This window comes from Mauremys reevesii, linkage group 1 (assembly GCF_016161935.1).
Source record: "Mauremys reevesii isolate NIE-2019 linkage group 1, ASM1616193v1, whole genome shotgun sequence".
Lineage (NCBI taxonomy): Eukaryota > Metazoa > Chordata > Testudines > Geoemydidae > Mauremys > Mauremys reevesii.
Window position 1 is genome coordinate 293,047,040 of NC_052623.1, and position 19,703 is coordinate 293,066,742.

A 19,703-nucleotide genomic window follows, 5' to 3' on the forward strand; every position below is an offset into this window, starting at 1 on the left:
TAAAGTCACCCTTAAAATATTTGATTTTATGATCATAGAATAGAATCATAGAATATCAGGGTTGGAAGGGACCTCAGGAGGTCATCTAGTCCAACCCCCTGCTCAAAGCAGGACCAATTCCCAACTAAATGTCATTATCAGTTTATTTCCTCTGGCTGCAGCACCATTTACTGGGCTCTCTTGTGATATAATGTAAAGTTAATAAATTGATTGGTAAGTTCATTTAGCTCATTCCAGTTGTTTTCTTCATTACCAGGAATATTACATCCTAAGCAGAAAGTTGCAACAATGCAGATTTTTCTATATCTAGGGAAACAAGATGTGCAATTCAAAAAAAATAATGCACATCCTCAGCTTGGCTAGAGAGAAATAGTTTCAAATGATGTTTATTCTGGATAGAATGGGATACACATGAATAGAGACACAACAAAAAAAGCTATGAATGACTCTTAAGAAACAAGATACAGAAAAATCTCATTGCACTTTTTCATTGTAGAAGGACCCACTTTTTCCTGACATCCACCTCAAAAAAATGCACTTGGTTAGTGGTACTGCTATTGTATAGTAGATACCACTAGCTGTTTTAATCACTGCAAGCTAGACAGAAGTAATGCTAATAAGCACCCTGTAAGAGCTCAGTGTCTGATTTAGGAACACAGTTGCTATTTTTGTGGGTCTCTGTGAGGGAGTGGAAGTGATCATGGCTGTTGAATGATGGAAGAATAGATTATAGAGTGGGGCTCAAACTCTGAGAATGAGTTTGAAAGCCTCAGGCTTATCTGCCACAAAAAAAGATAATAAAACAAAATCACAAATCCTATTTTGGATTTTCATGTTGTGACACATTTCCCATTTCCCCTTTAGATGTATAAGTCAAATTAGGCCATAAGCAGCCATTGTACTTTGACGAGATCTCATTAATATCCAAATCTGAATATAGAATCTCAGAATGTACTGACCCCTTGATACAGATGCTACTTCAGCAGCCATATGTTCACCTACTTGTAGAACTGACATATTTTCTGGTGTCATGTTGGATGTGTTGGGATGCACAGATCTATTTTTAAGTGTCCCACTCCATGGCTTGCTTATTCTGAAATTTCCTGTTTAAATTCAGCTACCCCTTTCCTTAAATTCAGTCATTAGAAACACCGCTTACTGCTGTTCCTATTTTATTAGGACCATTCTATGCAATGCTGAATTTTCAGTTTGACCTCTTATAGTGAAACCAGCAGCCTTATCATTTCATTTCATTCAAGAATACAGAAGCCATCATTTTACAAAGCTGGCAGCTTTTCTGCTTCAGAGCTCCTGTAATTTAGTTGGGTACTCTAATAGGGTTATATTTCATATATGCTGCATACACCCTTTATGCTTGTGTTACTCCTCAGAGAACTTACAGATGGAAATATTGAAAAAGGAATGGTGATTGCATTGGCCATTAACCTCAATAACTTGCATAGACAATAGAGGGGCTTAAATGCTCAATGTAGTAGTGAGGTTTGAATCAGTACAAGATGTTTGTTCAAGCTGAGCTATTGCTATATGAAAAGGAACCCCCAAATACCCATCCTAGTGAGTGCTGCCATCATTTTCAGCCCAGATCATTTTTGTTCCGCTACATATGATATGTGAATGTCATGCCTCAGGCTGCTTATTTTGTCACAGCAGTTTGTTCTTTTCTTTTCTTTGTTTAAATAAGAACACAACAGTATTAAGGGGGGGGGGGGGGATGATGCAGAATACTTATTGTGCTATAATTAACTTGCAAATGAATTTTATAGCTATGATTATTGTACTTATAACTTTTAGTTCAATCATAATAAAAGTAGCATTGGGGCACATTATGTTGAATAACTAAAAACAATTATCTAAAAATTAAAACAGTTTTTACCATCATTCTGCATGAAATACTATATTTAAGATTTTAATTTATTTAAGCCTTTTAAAATGCCATAGAAATTAGACATTCCAAACAATGAGATAATGCTTCTATGACCAACTTGCAAGGCTTTGGCTAAATGCAAATTTTTTTTATATTTTCTTAAATACAAACATATCCAAGTACAGAAAGCTTCTGAAAAGTATATTATCAGCTTAGAGCCCAATGCTATAACTCATGCTGTAAGCAGTATTCCCATGGTTTGCAGAATAAGAACTTCTATATATATTACATCCAAAAATATTACAGTAAAAACATTAAAGTTGCAAAATGAGAAAACTAGAATGTGGTTATGTAATTAAAGACTGTATCATAATACATATACACATAGCAGCCAAGCTAAAGTTGAATAAGAAACGTTGCATTTCCTAACTTTTTGCATTCTTGACTTTGCAACCTTAACTTTTTTCTATATCATAACCTATTTAAAAAGTAACACCTTAAACTGCAAAAACAAAAATTCCATCACGTGGAACAACACCAAACCCCTTCCCCCTCCCAAATACACACACAGGAGTCATCAGAAGGTTTGGGAACTTCAGAGCCACACATCACAGATCTCTACCACTTGAGCTACTGAAGAAATTGATAACAGCATATTACGTGGCCCAAGCAGTTCTGCACCAACTAGCAGCAGCAGAGACTTGCATGATCCGCACATACTTCTGAAAATTTCAAATATATTATTGCCAATCAACAGCCAAAGGCTGTGCATGCATCATGGGTTGCAGAATAGAATCATTGCCAGCATGTTACACTCTGATGCACCCCAGAATAGCAATTCAAACACACACACACACACAAATGAAGCAAGACATGCAGGTAGGTTATGAGTCAAAACATGTAATAACCATGAAATAGGTAGGTCAGCAAGAGTCTCAACAAAACATAACAGTCTGAACAGTGAATAAGTAGCAGCAGGCCCTGAGTAGCTTCACATGCATGCAGGACTGGAACAGGACATAAACAGGAACAGGAACACTAGGTTCAGAGAGCAGTTACCAGGAAATAAAACAGGAGCAAAGAACAGAAAGCAGGAAGGCGACATACCCACCAGTCAACTCACAGTGGAACGCTATTATCTTCTGTATGGATTAGCTGTTAGAGGGGGATGGAGACATATACTTTGCCAGTAGGTTTCACAGCTATTTGATAGACAGCAAAGGAATGCTGAGACTCAGGAATAATAGTTTCAACTCCATGTTCTGCAGAGCTGTCTGATATACTGGATACCTACCCTTCTCCTCTGTCTCTCTCAGCCTCTCCCTCTGTACCCTTCCCTTCACTTTCCCACCCGCTGTAGCTCCTGCCATTGCCCCACTTCGCTCCTTTCTCCTCAGTTCCTGCCAATTCCACAAAACCTAAATCCTGACCCTATCTTTCCTTCTCTTTCATGTTGCGTGGGCACCAAAAGGAATGGGCAGTGAAAGTACAGACGCTGTGGCTATGTCTACATTACCACGGTAAGTCGACCTATGCTACACAACTCCAGCTATGTGAATAATGTAGCTGGAGTCGACATACCTTAGGTCGAGTTACCGCAGGGTCTACACCGCGGGGAGTCAATGGGAGAAAATCTCCCGTCGACTTACCTTACTCTTCTTGTTGTGGTAGAGTACAGGGGTCTCAGAGCATCAATCACCTCTGTAGTGTAGACCTGTCCTGTGTTGCCCTAACTACACCAACATAAGCCTTATGCCTCTCAATGAGGTGGAGTTTTTATGTTTGTGTATTAGGGCACTTACTACTACGATGGGAGAAAGACTGTAGTGTAGACACTGACATAATTAAATTTACATAAGATGCCTTACGTTAACCTAACTGTGTAGTGTAGACCAACCCTATGCTCCTGCTAAGTTCCTGTACCTGGCAGCACAGCAGCTCCTAGCTTCTGGGAGGAGCAACAGTATGGAAAGTCTTGCTCTGCTCCTGCATCACTAGGATGAAGCATGTCCAACCACTCTGTGGGGATGCTGCATATGAAGTCCAGTTTCACATAGGAGCTGTGAGGGAATGTTGTGTGCTCAGTGCAGATGGAATATTCAGAGAATTTGCTACCAAACTATCAAGTCTCTACTGATCATGTGCAAACTGAATTTTTCCAGAGGCTCATAACCTAGCCAAATTTGGAGAAACTGTCACTGCAAAAGGCACATCACTGACATCAGGGCAACCCCCTGCCAAATGTCAAGTCCCTGCCCCAGAGCATGGAGGCATTAGAACACGGGTGGTCAAACTACGGCCCTCGGGACTGTCCTGCCTGGCCCCCAAGATCCTGGCCCAGGAGACTTGCTCCCGGCCCCTCCCCTGCTGTTCCCCTGCAGCCTCAGCTCACTTGCTCTGTTGCTGGTGCAATGATCTGGGTGGCGGGACTGTGAGCTCCTGAGGCAGCACAGCTGCAGAGCCGGGCTTGACCTGGTGCTCTGAGCTGCATGGTGGCAGCTACCAGCCACTGGTTCTCCAGGCAGCGCGGTAAGGAGGCAGGGAGCGGGGGGGGGGGGGTTTGGATAGAAGACAGGGGAGTTCGGGGTGGTGGTCAGGGGGCAGGGGTGTGGATGGTGGTCTGGGGGGAACAGGGGGTTGAATGTGGGCAGGGGCCCTGGGGGGGGGGCAGTCAGGAATGAGGGGGGGTTGGATGGGGCAGGAATCGGAGGGGGACATACAGGAGGTGGGGGCTGGAGCATGACCCCCTCCCCTAACCGGCCCTCCATACAATTTATGAAACCCAATGCGGCTCTCAGGCCAAAAAGTTTGCCTGCCCCTGCACTAGAACATCTCAGATAAATTACTGTAAGAATATCTTCTCGCTGCCTTTGGTAGGGGGAGGTGCTTTGAGAAAGAAGTTCAAATGCATTCATGCCAGGGAGGGATGGGGGCTCCCACCCAACCATCCTCACTTCGGTTCTCTGCTTAGCCATTGGCTGGAGAAAGAGGGATAGGGTCAGCTGCTTGGTTTCTGTACACAGCTCCCCTCCTCTGGCCCTTGCCTATTTGACCTAAGACCAAGCTTTGCAAAAGTCTCTTACTCTTTGGTTAGCTGCAGGGAAGCATTTGCTGTTCAGCCATGCCTGGAGCAAAATAACACGGGGTAGCACTGGAAGAGTCAAGGGAACAGACCCAACACATAGATTTTATGTTCCCAAATCCAGGATGCCAGGACAAAAATGAAGTGAGGTGGCTTCTGCCTCCAGAAGATGCAGCACCTGGAGGGAAGGGAGGAGCTCTGGGATCACCCTCCATGCTTGTGGGGTATGCACACCAGTGGAGGGGTCTCTGTCCCACTGCAGGAGTCACAGCCTGGTTCACCAACCTGGAGGCACAGCCTGCTTGAAGAGGAGCTGTGCTGGGGGCAGAGGGAGTGATCCAGAGTCATAATAGATTCAGCCTAGGGGAAGCTGCAGGGACTGAGCAGGATGCCACTGCCCTTCCCTCCTCCAGGCTTATGCGAGAAGGGGTGAGGACACAGGGATGCTGCAGGAGCATCTGGCTCCCTGGCTCCTGCTGCCAGGACTGACTATGGTACTCACTCCTGGGGGAAGAGGGTGGAGGGGGCTGCTCCTACAGCTGCAGAAATGTCTTGCATCCTGAGTCCCACTGCTGGGACTATCTGGTGCTGATACTGCCTTCCCCCCATCCATGCTTATGGGGGATGGAGGAAAGGGACATGTGGGGCTGCAGCTGAGAGTGGCAAGGGGCACTTTACACACCTGCTCCTGGAGCCCTTCAGCTGGGACCTGGCAAGATGTTGAGTCCCCTCTCCCTCCTCAGTTCATGGGGAATGGGCAGAGGCCCACATGGTTATGGGGCCACTGTAAGGATAGCATCGGGCCTTGTTCCCCCATCTCACTTGGGACGGGGGGTATCTAGTGGCTGCCAGATTGAGGCAGCTGGGCGTTTTGGGGAGCTGGCAGCTGCAGCTGGTGGCCTTTCAGCAGCCCCTCCCTCTACAGCTACAAGGGGTTGGTGCTGCTGGGGGAAGGAGGGGCACAGGAGTGGCCAGGGTCCAGAGCGGGGGTTTCCTTTCTTATGTCCTAGAGGTCCTCAGTCTGGCCCATATGGACCCATTAAGAGTGGTGCCCTCTGAGATGAGTGAGGATTCTTTTACACAGTTTGCCAGGCAATTGTTGTCCTAGGATTGCTACCCTGTGGGGAGAAGTCTTCTTAGTTTCCACAGGATTTTGAAAAGGACAGGGACCACTAGCAGAGACAATGCTGGGGAGTGGAGCTGGAGGAGAGACATCCCACCGCCATCCTGGACAGAGGAGCCAACTTGAACAGGGAAATCTCATCAGACAGGAAGCAGGACCTCTGCCTGGGCCATTCCCTTTTCAGCTGGCAACACGGATCCGCAGGTGATGCCCAATCAACTCTGGAACTATGGCTTCTGACAGCCATAGGTCTAGTAAAAAATATGATCGCCCCCAAGGGCATTCAGGACCTATAAGTGCTACCTGACTGAGATAAAGGATTTCAGAGCTTGGGAATGGCTCCAACACCTATGGCCTATCCCCAAGCATTCTTTGTGGCCTTCCTTGGTTCTTTCAGAGTAAGTGAGCTGGTGCCTCAAACAGCCACAGATGGGTCCAGGTGGGTAGTTGAATTATTAGATATATAGTTATCAACCCGTGCAGTGCTTAAAGTACTCTAAAACAGAACAGAATGGTGGTAAGGGAACGTGCAGATGAGTGCCTATGGCCCATAAGGGGCTGTGGAAGCCAGGCTCACTGTTTAGACATGGGAATACCAGTTCACTGCAATAATGAAAAAAGGTTTGGTCTACTGCAGCCTCAACCCAGAGAACTTTGGTACACACTCTTTCAAGTTTGCGTCAGTGATGCTGGCAGCATCGGAGGGTTTTGACTCTTGATTCAGACTACAGGACACTGGAAATCAAAATGTTAGGACTTATGTTTGCCCCGGGGGGAAGGTGCCGGGACTAGCAATAAGTAACCCTGTCTGCTTCAGATTCCAGGGATATCCAAACCATAATCAATGTTTGGATTTGCAGGCACTCTGTAGTGCTTTGGCCCACAAGATGGCAGTCAGCTTGGCAGGTGGATTGCTGCTGGGCTTCTAGGCTGAAGCTGTATGCCTTCAGTGGTTCAGCAGGAGAGGCATGCTGACGGAACAGCTATTGGTATGGCAGATGGGGCATGAGCTGATCCCAGTTCTCATTGATGTGTTGATTAAGCAATTGTGACTGGATGTTGGCCAGGTCAGCGGATGGATTGCAACCGAGTTTCAAGGCTGAAGACATTTACCTTCAATTGTATAGCAGACAGGGCATCAGCTAGTCCCAGCACCTGTTGATACTGCTCGCAGATGCTGGATTATTCAATTATAGCTGACATCAGCCCAGCCAGCAGGCGGATCACAGCTGAGATTCAAGGCTGATGCCATTTGCTTTCGATGTTGTGGCAGATGGGGCATGGAGCTGACACTCATTTATGGCTGAGCTACAGCCACCTGATATCTTGATTATTCACCTAGGCAAAACTGACCTTGTGAGTTGTGGGAACTGTACTGGATTAAATTTATGGATTAGGATACAGAGGGATGAGGAGCTGATTACATGTCATGGCCATGCCTTCAATTGGTTTGGTCAGAACAGCTCACAATATGAGTTTGGTGGGAGGCTATCAAGCCAGCCCATAAGGACAGAACAAGGGAAGACTGAAAAAATGGTTTGTTTAATCTGAAGAAGAAAAGACAGAGTGGGGACATGCTAACAGTCTTCCAGTACCTAAAATGTCATTATAAAAAGGAGGCTGATACATTGTTCTCCTTTACCACTGAAGACAGAACAAGAAGTAATAGGATTAAATTGCAGCAAGGGGTGTTAAGCACTGGAAAAAATTGCCTAGGGAGGTTGGGGAATCTCTGTCACTGGAGGTTTTTAAGAGCAGGTTAGATAAACACCTGTCAGGGATGGCCTAGATAATACTTAGTTCTGCCTCAGTGCAGGAGACTGGATTGGATGACCTACTGAGGTCCCTTCCAGTTCTATATGTCTATGATGTAGCTGGGATAATTGAGAGTTGGGTGTGGGAGGCAGAGATAACATATAGCAATAACCAATACAATGGCCCTTAACTCTTTAGAGAGAACTGAGGATGGAGTTAATCTTTCTGAAGCTGACATTTGGCTCTGTGACATTAAGGATTGGGTCAGGCAGGAGATGGGTACCAAGCATGGTAGATGTAGGGTGCATCCATGCTGATCACTGGTACTCCCGGTGGCAGGAATTCACTTATGTAAAAGCTAAAGGGGCCAGCTCCCAGAGGTAAATGAGATCTGAGATTGTGCAGTTGAACCATGTGTTGAGAGGGGAGGGAGAATTTGAAGTCTTTATGGACTGAGGTTCACCCCACTCAGCCTTATAGCCTCTTTATGGGGTGGAATGAACTGAGAACATGGGGTAAACTGGGGAGGGTCTGCCCCAAGTTATGGTGTAGTTCATGGTAAAAGCCCTGTAACCTGCACTGCAACCAATTAAATGCCATCCGCTGTCCAAGGTATAATTAATAAAGTTGCAACCTATCATTTAAACCAATCCCACATGTCTGTCAGTTTTAACATGGGCAAAACAATATATTTTCCCTAACCTGATTCTCAGAAACAGATGAACAATTTTAGTGGAAACTTTCAAAACAAGTTCAGCCTAAGGCAGACAGTCAGCATGGAAAAATGCAGCAGGTGTGGTTAAAGTTTGGCAAAGTTATAAGGACCTGAAAACGGGGTCTCCTAATGAGAAATGTTGGGCAAAACTGATTATAGGCGGTGCCACAAACTTCTTCAATAGTCCTTGCACCAGTCCTGCTATCTTGACTGATGTGAGTGTAATCCACCGTTCAATGTTGGTTTAGTACCTGTATGATGTGTGAACATGAGAAAAGTACCTTGTCTTTGGACATTCCAGAGTTTGTCACCTGTGCTTGTTTCAAGGAGCTGCTGGTAGGTGCCTGACTCCTCCTCCATGTGTACTAAAGAATACAACTACCTGGCAGTGCCTCCAGTGAGACAAGATGTCAGGCTCTGGGTTCTAGGCAGTCAGGACTGGTGGTTAGATTCAAGAATAGGTACCAAAGGTTGACACTAACTGTAGAGTCAGGACTGGGCCAAAGGCAGCACTGAAACCAGGTCTGGGGATAGGATGTAGGTCAGAGTCCATAGACAAGCCAAATTAGGATCATAGTCAGTTTGGATAAAAGCCAAAAGTCAAAGCTGGGTTAGAGTCAGTCTGATTCTGGGGGTCAGGAGGCAGGTGCAGGGCTGGAGTGGGTCAATATCAGAGATGGAGTAAGACATGGACAAGGCTGCAATGGGCTGGAACAAGGCTCGGCAAAGGCTGGGGGAGGAACAGAAACTGGATCAAGGGCAGGCTGGAAGCCTAGTGAGGCTCTAACACTGTTAGGACGCAGGAGGGTTACTGGCCGAGAAGTGCTGTTGCACAGACTAACTTACAGCTCTTGTGGGGTCAGTTCAATACCAGTGCCTGGGGATCATTTGACCTGGGCTCTGCCCAGGGATAGGCTGCTGCAGCGTGTCTGAGAGATGCACCACTGCTGGCTGTGTTGGAGAGATGAATCATGGCACCTATTGAAGCACTGGGGATTGGGTGGGTATGGGCCTGTCCACATCTAAAGGCCCCTCCTCTCAAACCAAGAGGAGGAGCCACCAGACCCAGGTATCAACTAAGCATGGGGTCAAATAATGAAAAAAACAGGGACAGGAGTGAGGGTCACAGGTTCAAAATAAGGGATCAAGAGAAGGACACTGAGCAGAGAACCCTGAACAGCTCCTACTGCTCCTTAATGGTGGCCAGGGAGTCAGTGGACATGCCCAGAGGAACTCTGCCTGGAGTCTTGACTTAAGGGAGGATCTGAAGTAAGCCCCACAGTCACAGAGCACCCCACTGTTCAGCTTCCTCCTCCTGGTATGATGGATGGCCATCTTGGCCAGTGCTAGGAGGAGGCCAAGGAGGGCTTGTGACTCCATGGGGACATGGATGGGGTGCACATATACCAGGAGGTGCGGGGGAAAGTGCAGCCAGAACCTAAGGAGATGGTTCTGGAGGAACCGAAAAAGGGGCTGCAACCTGGTGCACTTGAGGTAGATGTGCACCAGGTTCTCCCTCATGCCGCAGGAGCAGGTGCCAGGGAGCGGGGGAGAACCATGCCAGATACACGCCTGTATTCAGGCATCCATGAAGGAGCCACCAACCAATATCCCCAGCGAGCCAGGGGACCAAAGTAGAATGTAGACTGGCCCACAGATGGGAGGACACAATTATGCGGAAATTAAGGGTATGGAACATGAATGTGTACAGTTGTTTCCTTGGCGCAATTCAGAGACAGACCAACCGCAAGTCATGCAGCTAGCTCAGGTGTTGTGGAGAAGGCAGCCGAGGGGATGGCGGGGGGGGCTCACAGGGCAGGGGCCCTATAGTGAAGTCTGGAGGACCAGGGATGAAGGGCAGGCGGGGAGCACTCTCCTGCAGGACCCGCTCAAGGAAGGCATAAGAGGTGGGCTATAAGGCTGCTCTCACTTGCTGGAGTATAGTCCAGGGGAAATGAGGAGTGGAGAGCCCCATGCACTGGCCAATTGCCAGGGGATGATGAGTCATGGCACCTATTGAGTGTCTAGGGAAATGGGTGGGTGCAAGCCCACCCACATCTAATGGCCCCTCCCCCCAGCCTAAGGAGAGGAGCCTCTGGACCCAGAGCCCAAATAATTCCAGGGGACAACAAATGAGAAAACGGGGACGGCAGTGAGGGTCACAGGGTCAAAAGCAGGGAGCCAGAGGGGGACACTGAGCAGAGAATGCCAGACAGCACCCACTGCTCCTCAAAGACATCCAAGGGAGCCAGTGGACGTGACCCAGAGGAACTCTGCCCGGATACGTGACTTCAGGGAAGAGCAGAAATAAGCCCCATGGTCCCAGAGCACCTCCCCATCCAGCTTCCTCCTCCTGGTTTGGTGGACAGCCACCTTGCCCAATGCCAGGAGGAGGCGACTTCATGAGGTCATGGATGGTCTGTGTGAATATCAGGAGGTGCAGGGAGAAAAGCAACTAGAATCTGAGGAGAAGGTTCTGTAGGAGTTGGAAAAGAGGCTGCAACCTGGTGCACCTGAGGTAGATGATTGGAAATATTAATAATGCTTTTTAATTATAGGCCATGCTGGCAAGCGCAGTACGTCATGTGACCACATACTCCCCAGGCTCACTTCCGTTCACTTCCAATGTCACAGATACATGGGTGGCACACATGAATATATGTTGCAGGCCTGTAAGTAGATGCTGTTAGAAACACTCTTTATTATATTGGGAACTGGTAGTGCAGGTCTTGATGATCCAGGTAGTTGAAAGTCCTTTTGCAGATGCGAAATGCCTTAATGGTGCAATATTAAACCCTAATTAACTGTCTAACTCACCCAGGTGCTTTTTCTGGCTGAGCGATCAAGGGATCAGTGCAGGCAAGCAGTTCCTCTCTGGGGACTGCTGGGGAGGAACTAACCATCCTCTCTCTTCAGGAACTCTGCCAACAGTCTTTCATACTTGGAACACATGGGTTCAGTTGCAGGCAGGATGGGTCTCTGGATCCACAATCCCAGTCTGGTATGGGCTGGCTGCAGGGCAAGCATGCAGTGGCAGGAGAGATGAGCTATCTCCTCCTATTACTGGCAGGAGGAGCGGATTGTCTCCTCCTCAGCCTTTTCTGCAGGCTGAGGTTAAAGATAGGCCAGTTCCTGGGCCTCTAGTGCTTTCCTCCCCTCCCTTTCTGGTCTCTGCTATCTGGAGCGAAAGTCAGGCTAGTCCTAGCCTCCCTCCTGTTTTCCCAGGCACCAGAGGCTCTGTACAGGGTCAAAAACTGCTTGCAGCACTGCTTGGCTGTCTTCTGCCCTCTAATGGCCACTGACGACTGCTCTTGTCTCCCCTCCTCCCATTAGTTGGGGGAGGAGGGTTGCCAGGGTGACTGGGGGTTGAATCCCCGCCTCTTCCCTTCTGCTGCTCGCAGAAGTCAACACAGTGCAGGACTCTGTTGTGGACCCTACAGGGGATCCAGAAGGTATTTATTTTCTCTTGGGGCACAGCCCCCTTGCTACAGGGTGTGTGTATGGGAGGGGGCTACATGTGTAAATGTTGCTTCTGAATAGACTGACTGAATTAAATATGAGTGCTTGCATGAGTAAGAATTACTTATATGAGTAAAGTTTGCAAAATTTTAGCCTGTGGGCATGATCAGAGATTATTGTATGTGATCTTTGGAATATAATTGTTACTCCTGATTATATATATTCGTTGTACAAGCAACATTCAAATGCATACATATCCAAAATACGTGCATATCAAAAATACAGGTTTCCTGGAATTAATTAAGAGGTCTAGTGCATTAGAGACAAGATTTACAGTACAGCCAAGGTATTAACAAAACTATAATATCTTTATTTTTAAAGTTCCTGCAACTTTAAGGCCAGAGGGGGGAAAAAGACTGGTGAGAACAATGAAGGAAACGGACTAAGAGTCAAATTTGAGGTTAAAGTGTAAATTAAACTTAGGTTGGGCACACATAATTTATGATGGTTGTTTTGGAGGGTAATTTCCAAATCTGGATAGTAGCATACAATTAACTTGCATCACTGACTCTTGCGTCAGACTATCCCATTTGAGCCTGTTATTTATGAACTGCAGAGACTTCTTGTGTCAGAAAGGGGTCTATAGATTAACATCCTAAGTGTGTGGGGGGAGACTATGAAGCAATATTGTCATTTGCCTGTTGAAATATGGCACTTAGTATCAGGAACGCAAATGCAAATCTAACCCAAAAGCTATAGTTCCTGGATGGCAAATATGGTGAAACCTGTACAAGAGATCACTTTTATTAATCAGCCTTCTTGCCTTGATAGGGCAATCCCAACTGTCCCCAGACAAACTAGCCCCAATTCTGGGATGCTGCCAAACTGAATTCAGCCCAGCCCAGAACTGGAATAGATTTAGGTGCTTTACACATCCCCTTTGTGTCTCCTGGATTCTGGAGTGTCAAGGGATGGTTTGACCTTTGACTAGAGGAGCCCCAGATTCTGTTCTAACTTATGTTTCAACTGCTTCCAAGAGACTGGCACAGGATTCCTGGCATGTAGAGAACCTGACTCTGTCTCCAACATTTTCTTCAGCAGTAGCTGTGGAATTATGGAATAAATGAGAGCTTGTTCACAAGACTGCCGTCATGCAAATTAGCATAAATATCAGGAGATGAACTGATATCAAAAGATTTTGGCCACGTAGGAGTGAAATGCAACAAAATCAGCCTCTACGTTTTCAGCACTGTGCAATTCAGCCTCTGCTTTGATCACTATCCAAACTCCAAACTTTGACTGAGCTCATCACCCTGGGAGCTGAGTGTCAGAACTTTAGTCTAAATCTAATCTGATTCCGGAAAGTTCCGTTATGCTTGAGGAGCAGAGTTGTCGACTATGATCTTCATCCTTATGCAGTTACTTATGCATGCAGCCCTTTTAACTTCAGTGGGACTACTCTCAAGTGTAAATGACTACCTGGTCCTATTTGTGTTATCCTTTTAAATGTTTCCAAATAGCTCAGCTGGCAAAGAGAATATTTATTTAAATATTTAGACTTACTTTTATGCAAGTGTTTGCAAAATTACAAAGTATCATTATACCACAGCTTATGACAATAATTTCATAGCATCCAATTTACCAGAATTATATTACTGAAAATTTATAGCTTTCCTTTGTTCATAAAAATGGGTTTATATAAAATACTTAGGTCATATGGAGGCCAGGAGACATTTGCTATGTTATGAATATCAAAATCCAAATTAATATTGAACAAAAATGTCTTCAACAGCATAAAATAACTATTTTAATCCATTTATCAGGGAATGAGCTTGTGAAAATGTAACTTTCTCCATATAATCATATACATAGCAAATTATCTTAGAACTATTAGTGTAGTCTTTAGGAACTCTCAAGTGTATATTTAACAATTGAGATGCATTATGTGTTTGCACTCACACAACTGTTGCCTCTAAAAGCAACAAATGTGAATCAGCATCATAATGAATCCTTAGAGAATGCTTGCTTCTACTATGATGTATCTTTTTCTTTGTGAAATCTTAGAAATTGAACCATTCTTGGTAATTGGGTGTAAAGTGTTCTAAACTGAGATCTAATTTACATACATACAGTTGGAACACTCCCGCACCACTACACTACTCCAATTAGCAAAATGCAAAATCAGATGTTTTCAATAATTGCATGCATGATTACAGAATACATGCATTTGAAAATGCTTCCCAGAATGTAATCACTTTTTACAAATGTCACATCTGCATTTTGTTTGTTCATATTTTTTTTACAGTGCAATAGATTAAAATTTCAATAGTAATTGATTTCTTGAATTAGCATATGGAGAAACTTTACACAGACTGTGGAGCTATAATACTTAAGACAATACTGGAAGTTACTAAGGGCAGGGATTGTGGCACTTTGGCACTGTCTAAAGAAAGGAGTGGTGCAGAGTCATGCCATCTCATGGGATACTTCAGGAAGGAGTAATTCCTCAAGGAGATACAATTTCTATTGAGCTAGAGGAGTACGTACCAGGAAGCAGATGCCTTCTCTCTCCATAGGTGGACAGCTTTGCAGACCAATGTGCCTGTAGAGGGAGAGGGAGTGGATCAAAGTATTGCCCCCTTTCTTCTTGCTTTTACCTGTCCCTTTCCCTTCCATTTGAGCAAATGCTGCATATGTTGCTAAAAAAAGTTGCTAAGGATTATTCTCAAAATTATAGACAGGAGAGACTTCATTCATTACCAGGTAAATTGGCTGGAAACCTTAATTAAAGATAGAGATGGAACTATGCCCATTACACCACATAAGGATCTGGCTCAGAGTTTTAAAACACTTTGATGAATATAACATGATAAGGACAAACCACTATGGCTTTCAGCATGGAAAACTATGCATCTCTAATCTACTAGCATTCTTTGAGTCTGTCAACAAACTAACAAAGAAAAGAGAATTTGCTGACACTACTTATTTGTTTGAACTTTCAAAAAGTCTTTGATAATATCTTTTGCTGGAGACTATGCCCGCACAATAAGGTACTGTCTCTAACTGCTAAGAATTTATAATCCAATAAGTCAAGCAATATACCAAGAGTTCAGAGGGGGATGCAATCGAAAATGTTGACATAGACCAATATGTTTATAGACCTAAAATTTTTGTTAGATAATCATCAGAATCTCAATTTTTCTTCATTTTCAGGGATGTCACTCATTTCAGTCCTTAATGTGTTCTTTCCCTCAATCTGTTGTTGAAAGAATTATATGAGGTAATTGGGAGAGCTAGTTACACTACAGAAAGGAATTCCACCACTTTTTAAGTTTCAGAATGAATTATTGTTATATTGTCCCTCATTTGGGGGTTTCTTTCACAAATAACATGCCACATTTGGGAGTTGGTAAGTTGAGAGATATGAACACAAGTTACATTCAACCTATCCATTATTAGTTAGCCAATTTCTTGTATATATCACGGAAGAAGAGAGCCTCAAGGAGGAATTTCAAGCAGAGGGTGTTGACTTTGTAGATTAGTTCAGGAGAGTATTCCATGGACAGATGGTGGCATGGAACAAAGAATAAAGACAGATACGGAAGAAGAGGGCAAGTAGGCAGGCAAGGCTAGCATGGTTGGCAGAACTCAGAGTAACAGGATAAGAGACAAGAGAGGCAAGACCAGAGCTGGAAAGGATATTGAAGGTGAGAACAAGAAGCTTAAAAAAAGAAGAGCCTGTGAAAACATTCAAAGTGTTGTGGTCAGATTAACAGGCAAGAATGATGATCTTCTCAGTTGTGCTTGGAATTATTGAAGGAAGAACTTAGAAATTCAGAGTCTATGGATATTTGTAAAGACCTTCACTGAGCTCCTGAGGTTCAAACTTTTTTCATCTATTAAGTCCAAACTTTTTCACTTATCCTTAATCAAAATGGTCCAGTAAGTCAGTACTCTTCAAAAAAGATTGTAGGAAACAAACATGAAGCTTTTAGACCAAACTATTGCTGATACAATTAAGTTAAAAACTTTTCACTAAGTGAAGAAACAAATGTTTTCTCGTCTCCAAAACTCAAAACTACTTCTCTGATTGATATTAAATTTTCCTAAAAAATTCTTTGATCTATGAGTAACCATGAGAAAGTGCAGATAGGAGAGTACTGTTTTCAGAATGTTAAAAGGGGTCAAAATCAGGGTTGTAATGGAAAATGTTTCATGCAAATTGAAGGGTGAAACATGCATGCACTGCACTGGATTGGACCCTTAGATATGGAGTCACTGTTTTGGATCCATAATTTAGTTTGGGATCCTTATGGATAAAAGACCATCACCATTACTATTGAATTTTATCAGTTTAAAAAGCGCCCTGTAGTGTATTCCTCTAATTGACCTTTCTATTTCAGCAAAAGCATTATTATGCACTATAAACCATATTAATAAATACTATTGTTATAATGGCTCCAGTGGGCACTCCTTTAGTTGAAGGTCATATTTTGTTCAGAGGTGTATAGCTTGATTGTTTTTAACTTATTTTAAGTTGAAAGGGACACCATCAACTTAAAAATCACTTTACTCTGAAATTTTTACCTGTTATTGTTTCAAGAAACAGCTAATATTAGGATAAATGAAATATTTCAAATAATTTTTCAAAAGATAGGCATAAATTGTTTCACAAGAACACTTGTTGTTTATAGTTGTTTGACAGGAAGGAGATCTAAATTGGAGTATGGCTAACTCCTCCTTATTCAACCACCCAAAATTCAGAATCAAAGTTAAGCAATATACAATGTTTGTTCAGTGTAACTGATGGCTCTTTTTAAAAGAAAAAAACATAAAGAAAAGCTTAACTACTAACTTTCAGACTCCCAGAGTCTGTAAACTTCCAAGAAATTGATGTCTCGGTAGCAGCCTTTCTGACTAAATTAGAAAACTGGAGATACAGAGCCATAACCATTGCTTAGAATTCCAAAGGTATGATTTAGAATTATGATGTCATAAAGTAGGATTAACCTCTCACACTCTGGTGATGGCTTTAGAGGTTAAATTCTTTATTAAGCCACTAAATAATTCTAACTGGCTCCTAAAAAGAAAGCCAAAATAAATTGTTTTGCTTAATCCAAAGCTCCTAGGATCATTACAATAAATCTAAATTGATTTCGGCTGAATGTTTTCAAAGGAACTCAGGGGAGCTAGGTGGTCATCTTCCATTGAATTTCAAAACTCTCTAATCTATTAAGTATTGATTGGACAGTGTGCTCCCTCTTGAAGTCCTTTTTTAAGGCCATGGTATTGTTGGGAGAGCTGGCAGAGATCATCCTGAGATGGATGTGACACAATATAAATCTGTGAGTATTACATCCTGGCTATATACAGTTAGCTGCCAGAGCTGGTACAGTTATAATATTGTATCTTGCCTGCTGCCAGACATCATCTTTCTGAATGTGGATCTGGTTCAAGAAAATGAGCTTTACAGATATTCTGGCCAAAAGTCTGAGAAGAATACTGTACTGCTGTTTAAATCATTAATTTCTGCAAAACTTGCAATTTGATGACCAAGCACATGAACTTAGACAGTAGGAATGAGAAATCAGGGCTTCTAAGAAGTGTCCAGGCCAGGTTGAATGAATTGTTAGGACATAGGATCAGATAAAGGTGATAAAGCCCAGGGGAAATGCTTTTCCTTGACCACTTGCCATTGATGGGCTGAGTTGAATTGTGCTGTACATTTGACTGATCACATAGTACTTTGCATAATACTAGTTCATTTGATTTGCATTTAATACTAGTTCAGCAAATACAGCTGAAACTTCAACATATTGTTTAATAAAATATTTTTTCCATTCATTCCACTATCTCTTTGTATCCGTGTGCATTAAACTAATTCTGATTGCTACTCTGCTGGAATCCATGCCTGTGCATGAGTGCCTGGAGTAACAATAATATTGGGATGCAATAATCAGTCACTATCTTTATATTGGTGATCTGCTACTGGGACCTAAAATGAGCCAAATGCCAATGAAAATGCCTGAGACCCACCTCAAAGTATGTTCTGGGGACCTTTGGCATTCAGTGAGATCCTCCACAGATTGTAGCCCCTTCTGATACATCCTTCCTCTTCCTACTCACTGCAGCCATGTGACTCAAGAATATCAGGGACATTCACTTTGGGATTTACTATTGCTAATGGCCCCACTGAACTATTCCTAACATGCTACATAGGATCCAAGTGTTGATGAATAGTGATGAAAACACCCATTGACAGCCTCTGTTTTGCCTTAAAAAGACTTTGGGGCTGACATGCTTGAAAATATCCAAAGTATAAGATGCCAGATTTCCATTTGCCCTCTGCATCTAGTTGGATAGATTTGGAGACGAAGGAAATCTGGTATCAGCAACACTCCTGCAAACCACAGATCCCATCGTTATTTATTGAATACATAGAGAGGCCAAGCCCTATCTCACTACCACACTTGTTTTATTTATAATTGTTATTAATTTTTCCAGTTGTAACACATTTACCAAAATACCAGATTCATCATAATATACAAAGTAAATAAAGACAGTTAGGCTAAAGGGAGGGGAAGGGAAACAACATATATATCTTCAGGGTCTACACTGATCATAGACCTCTAAAATGTCAGCCCAAGTTGCTTTGATTTTTTCAACCCACAACACACTCTTAATGGGGGTGCAGAACTATGAAAAAGAAATTTGAGTTGGAGACTGAAGGGGACTGGAAGCATTTCCATGGCTTATTAGGATCAGCCACTGCTTCAAGGCCAAATCTCATCAGGGATCAGATGCCCTGCTCAAGAATTTCCAAAAGGTATTCCATCCAGTAACTTTAGACCTCTGCAAAAGTGAGTCATGGGCAGTGGAAAAGTAGGGGCATATTTTAATTGGGAGATGTTCCTCTTCCAGTTGGGATGAGGAACCTCAGGCTTCCAGTGCCCTTGACAAACTGCTGGTAAGCCTTGAACCCAGTATTTTAGCCAATGTAGTGACCTATTGTCAAAGCAATGAGTGGATGAAGCATTTAAAGAGGCATATTACCAATTGGCCTTGATGAATGGAGAATGTTTCCCCTAAAACACTTTCCTCAGTTCATATTGCAGAATGATCTGCTCTATAGGGATGAACAGACACTTATAGACAAAGGACATAGAACACCAATTTTTAGTATCCTCTTCAGCCAAGAGTGAGTTCCTTCAGATGGGCCATAATCCTCCAAATTAAGGTCACTTCACAAAGGTAAATCTTTAGAATGTCTGCAGTGTAGTTGTAGCCATGTCAGTCCCAGGATATTAGAGAGACAAGGTGGGCGAGGTAATATCTTTTATTGGACCAACTTCTTCTAGGTGAGAGAGACAAGCTTTCGAGTCACACAGAGCTCCTCCTTAGGTCGGGTAAAGGAACTCCCAGAATCACAGCAAAATGCAAGGTGGAACTGATTGTTTAGCATGAGTAATTAGCACATATTGTAAGAGACCATTCAAAGTAGAGTGGCTTGTTAACACCTCTGCAATCAGAGGGGGAAAAAGAGGGGGTTAGCACATTACAGATTGTTGTAATAAGCCATAAATGCAGTGTCTCTGTTCAGTCAATGATTTTTTGGTGTCTAGCAGAGTAATGAATGTAAAATCCCAGGCTCGTCTTTTGGAAACTGTTGCGCTTGATTTCTTTG

The 19,703-nt window shown here is 43.6% G+C and overlaps 2 long non-coding RNA genes across 2 annotated transcripts in view; one reads left to right on the forward strand and one right to left on the reverse strand.

Annotated features, from left to right (window-relative positions):
- LOC120397957 overlaps positions 1–16,964 on the reverse strand; it is a 36,390-nt gene extending 19,426 nt beyond the window's left edge. The window contains exons 1-2 of the long non-coding RNA XR_005594101.1: positions 16,875–16,964; positions 14,567–14,621 (exon numbers count right to left, since the gene is read on the reverse strand). This is a non-coding gene — a long non-coding RNA (uncharacterized LOC120397957). The remainder of the gene's footprint in view (positions 1–14,566; positions 14,622–16,874) is intronic.
- Positions 16,965–17,089: 125 nt separating this feature from the next.
- The window catches only part of LOC120376204, a 28,380-nt gene continuing 25,766 nt past the window's right edge, over positions 17,090–19,703 (forward strand). The window contains exon 1 of the long non-coding RNA XR_005587115.1: positions 17,090–17,364. This is a non-coding gene — a long non-coding RNA (uncharacterized LOC120376204). The remainder of the gene's footprint in view (positions 17,365–19,703) is intronic.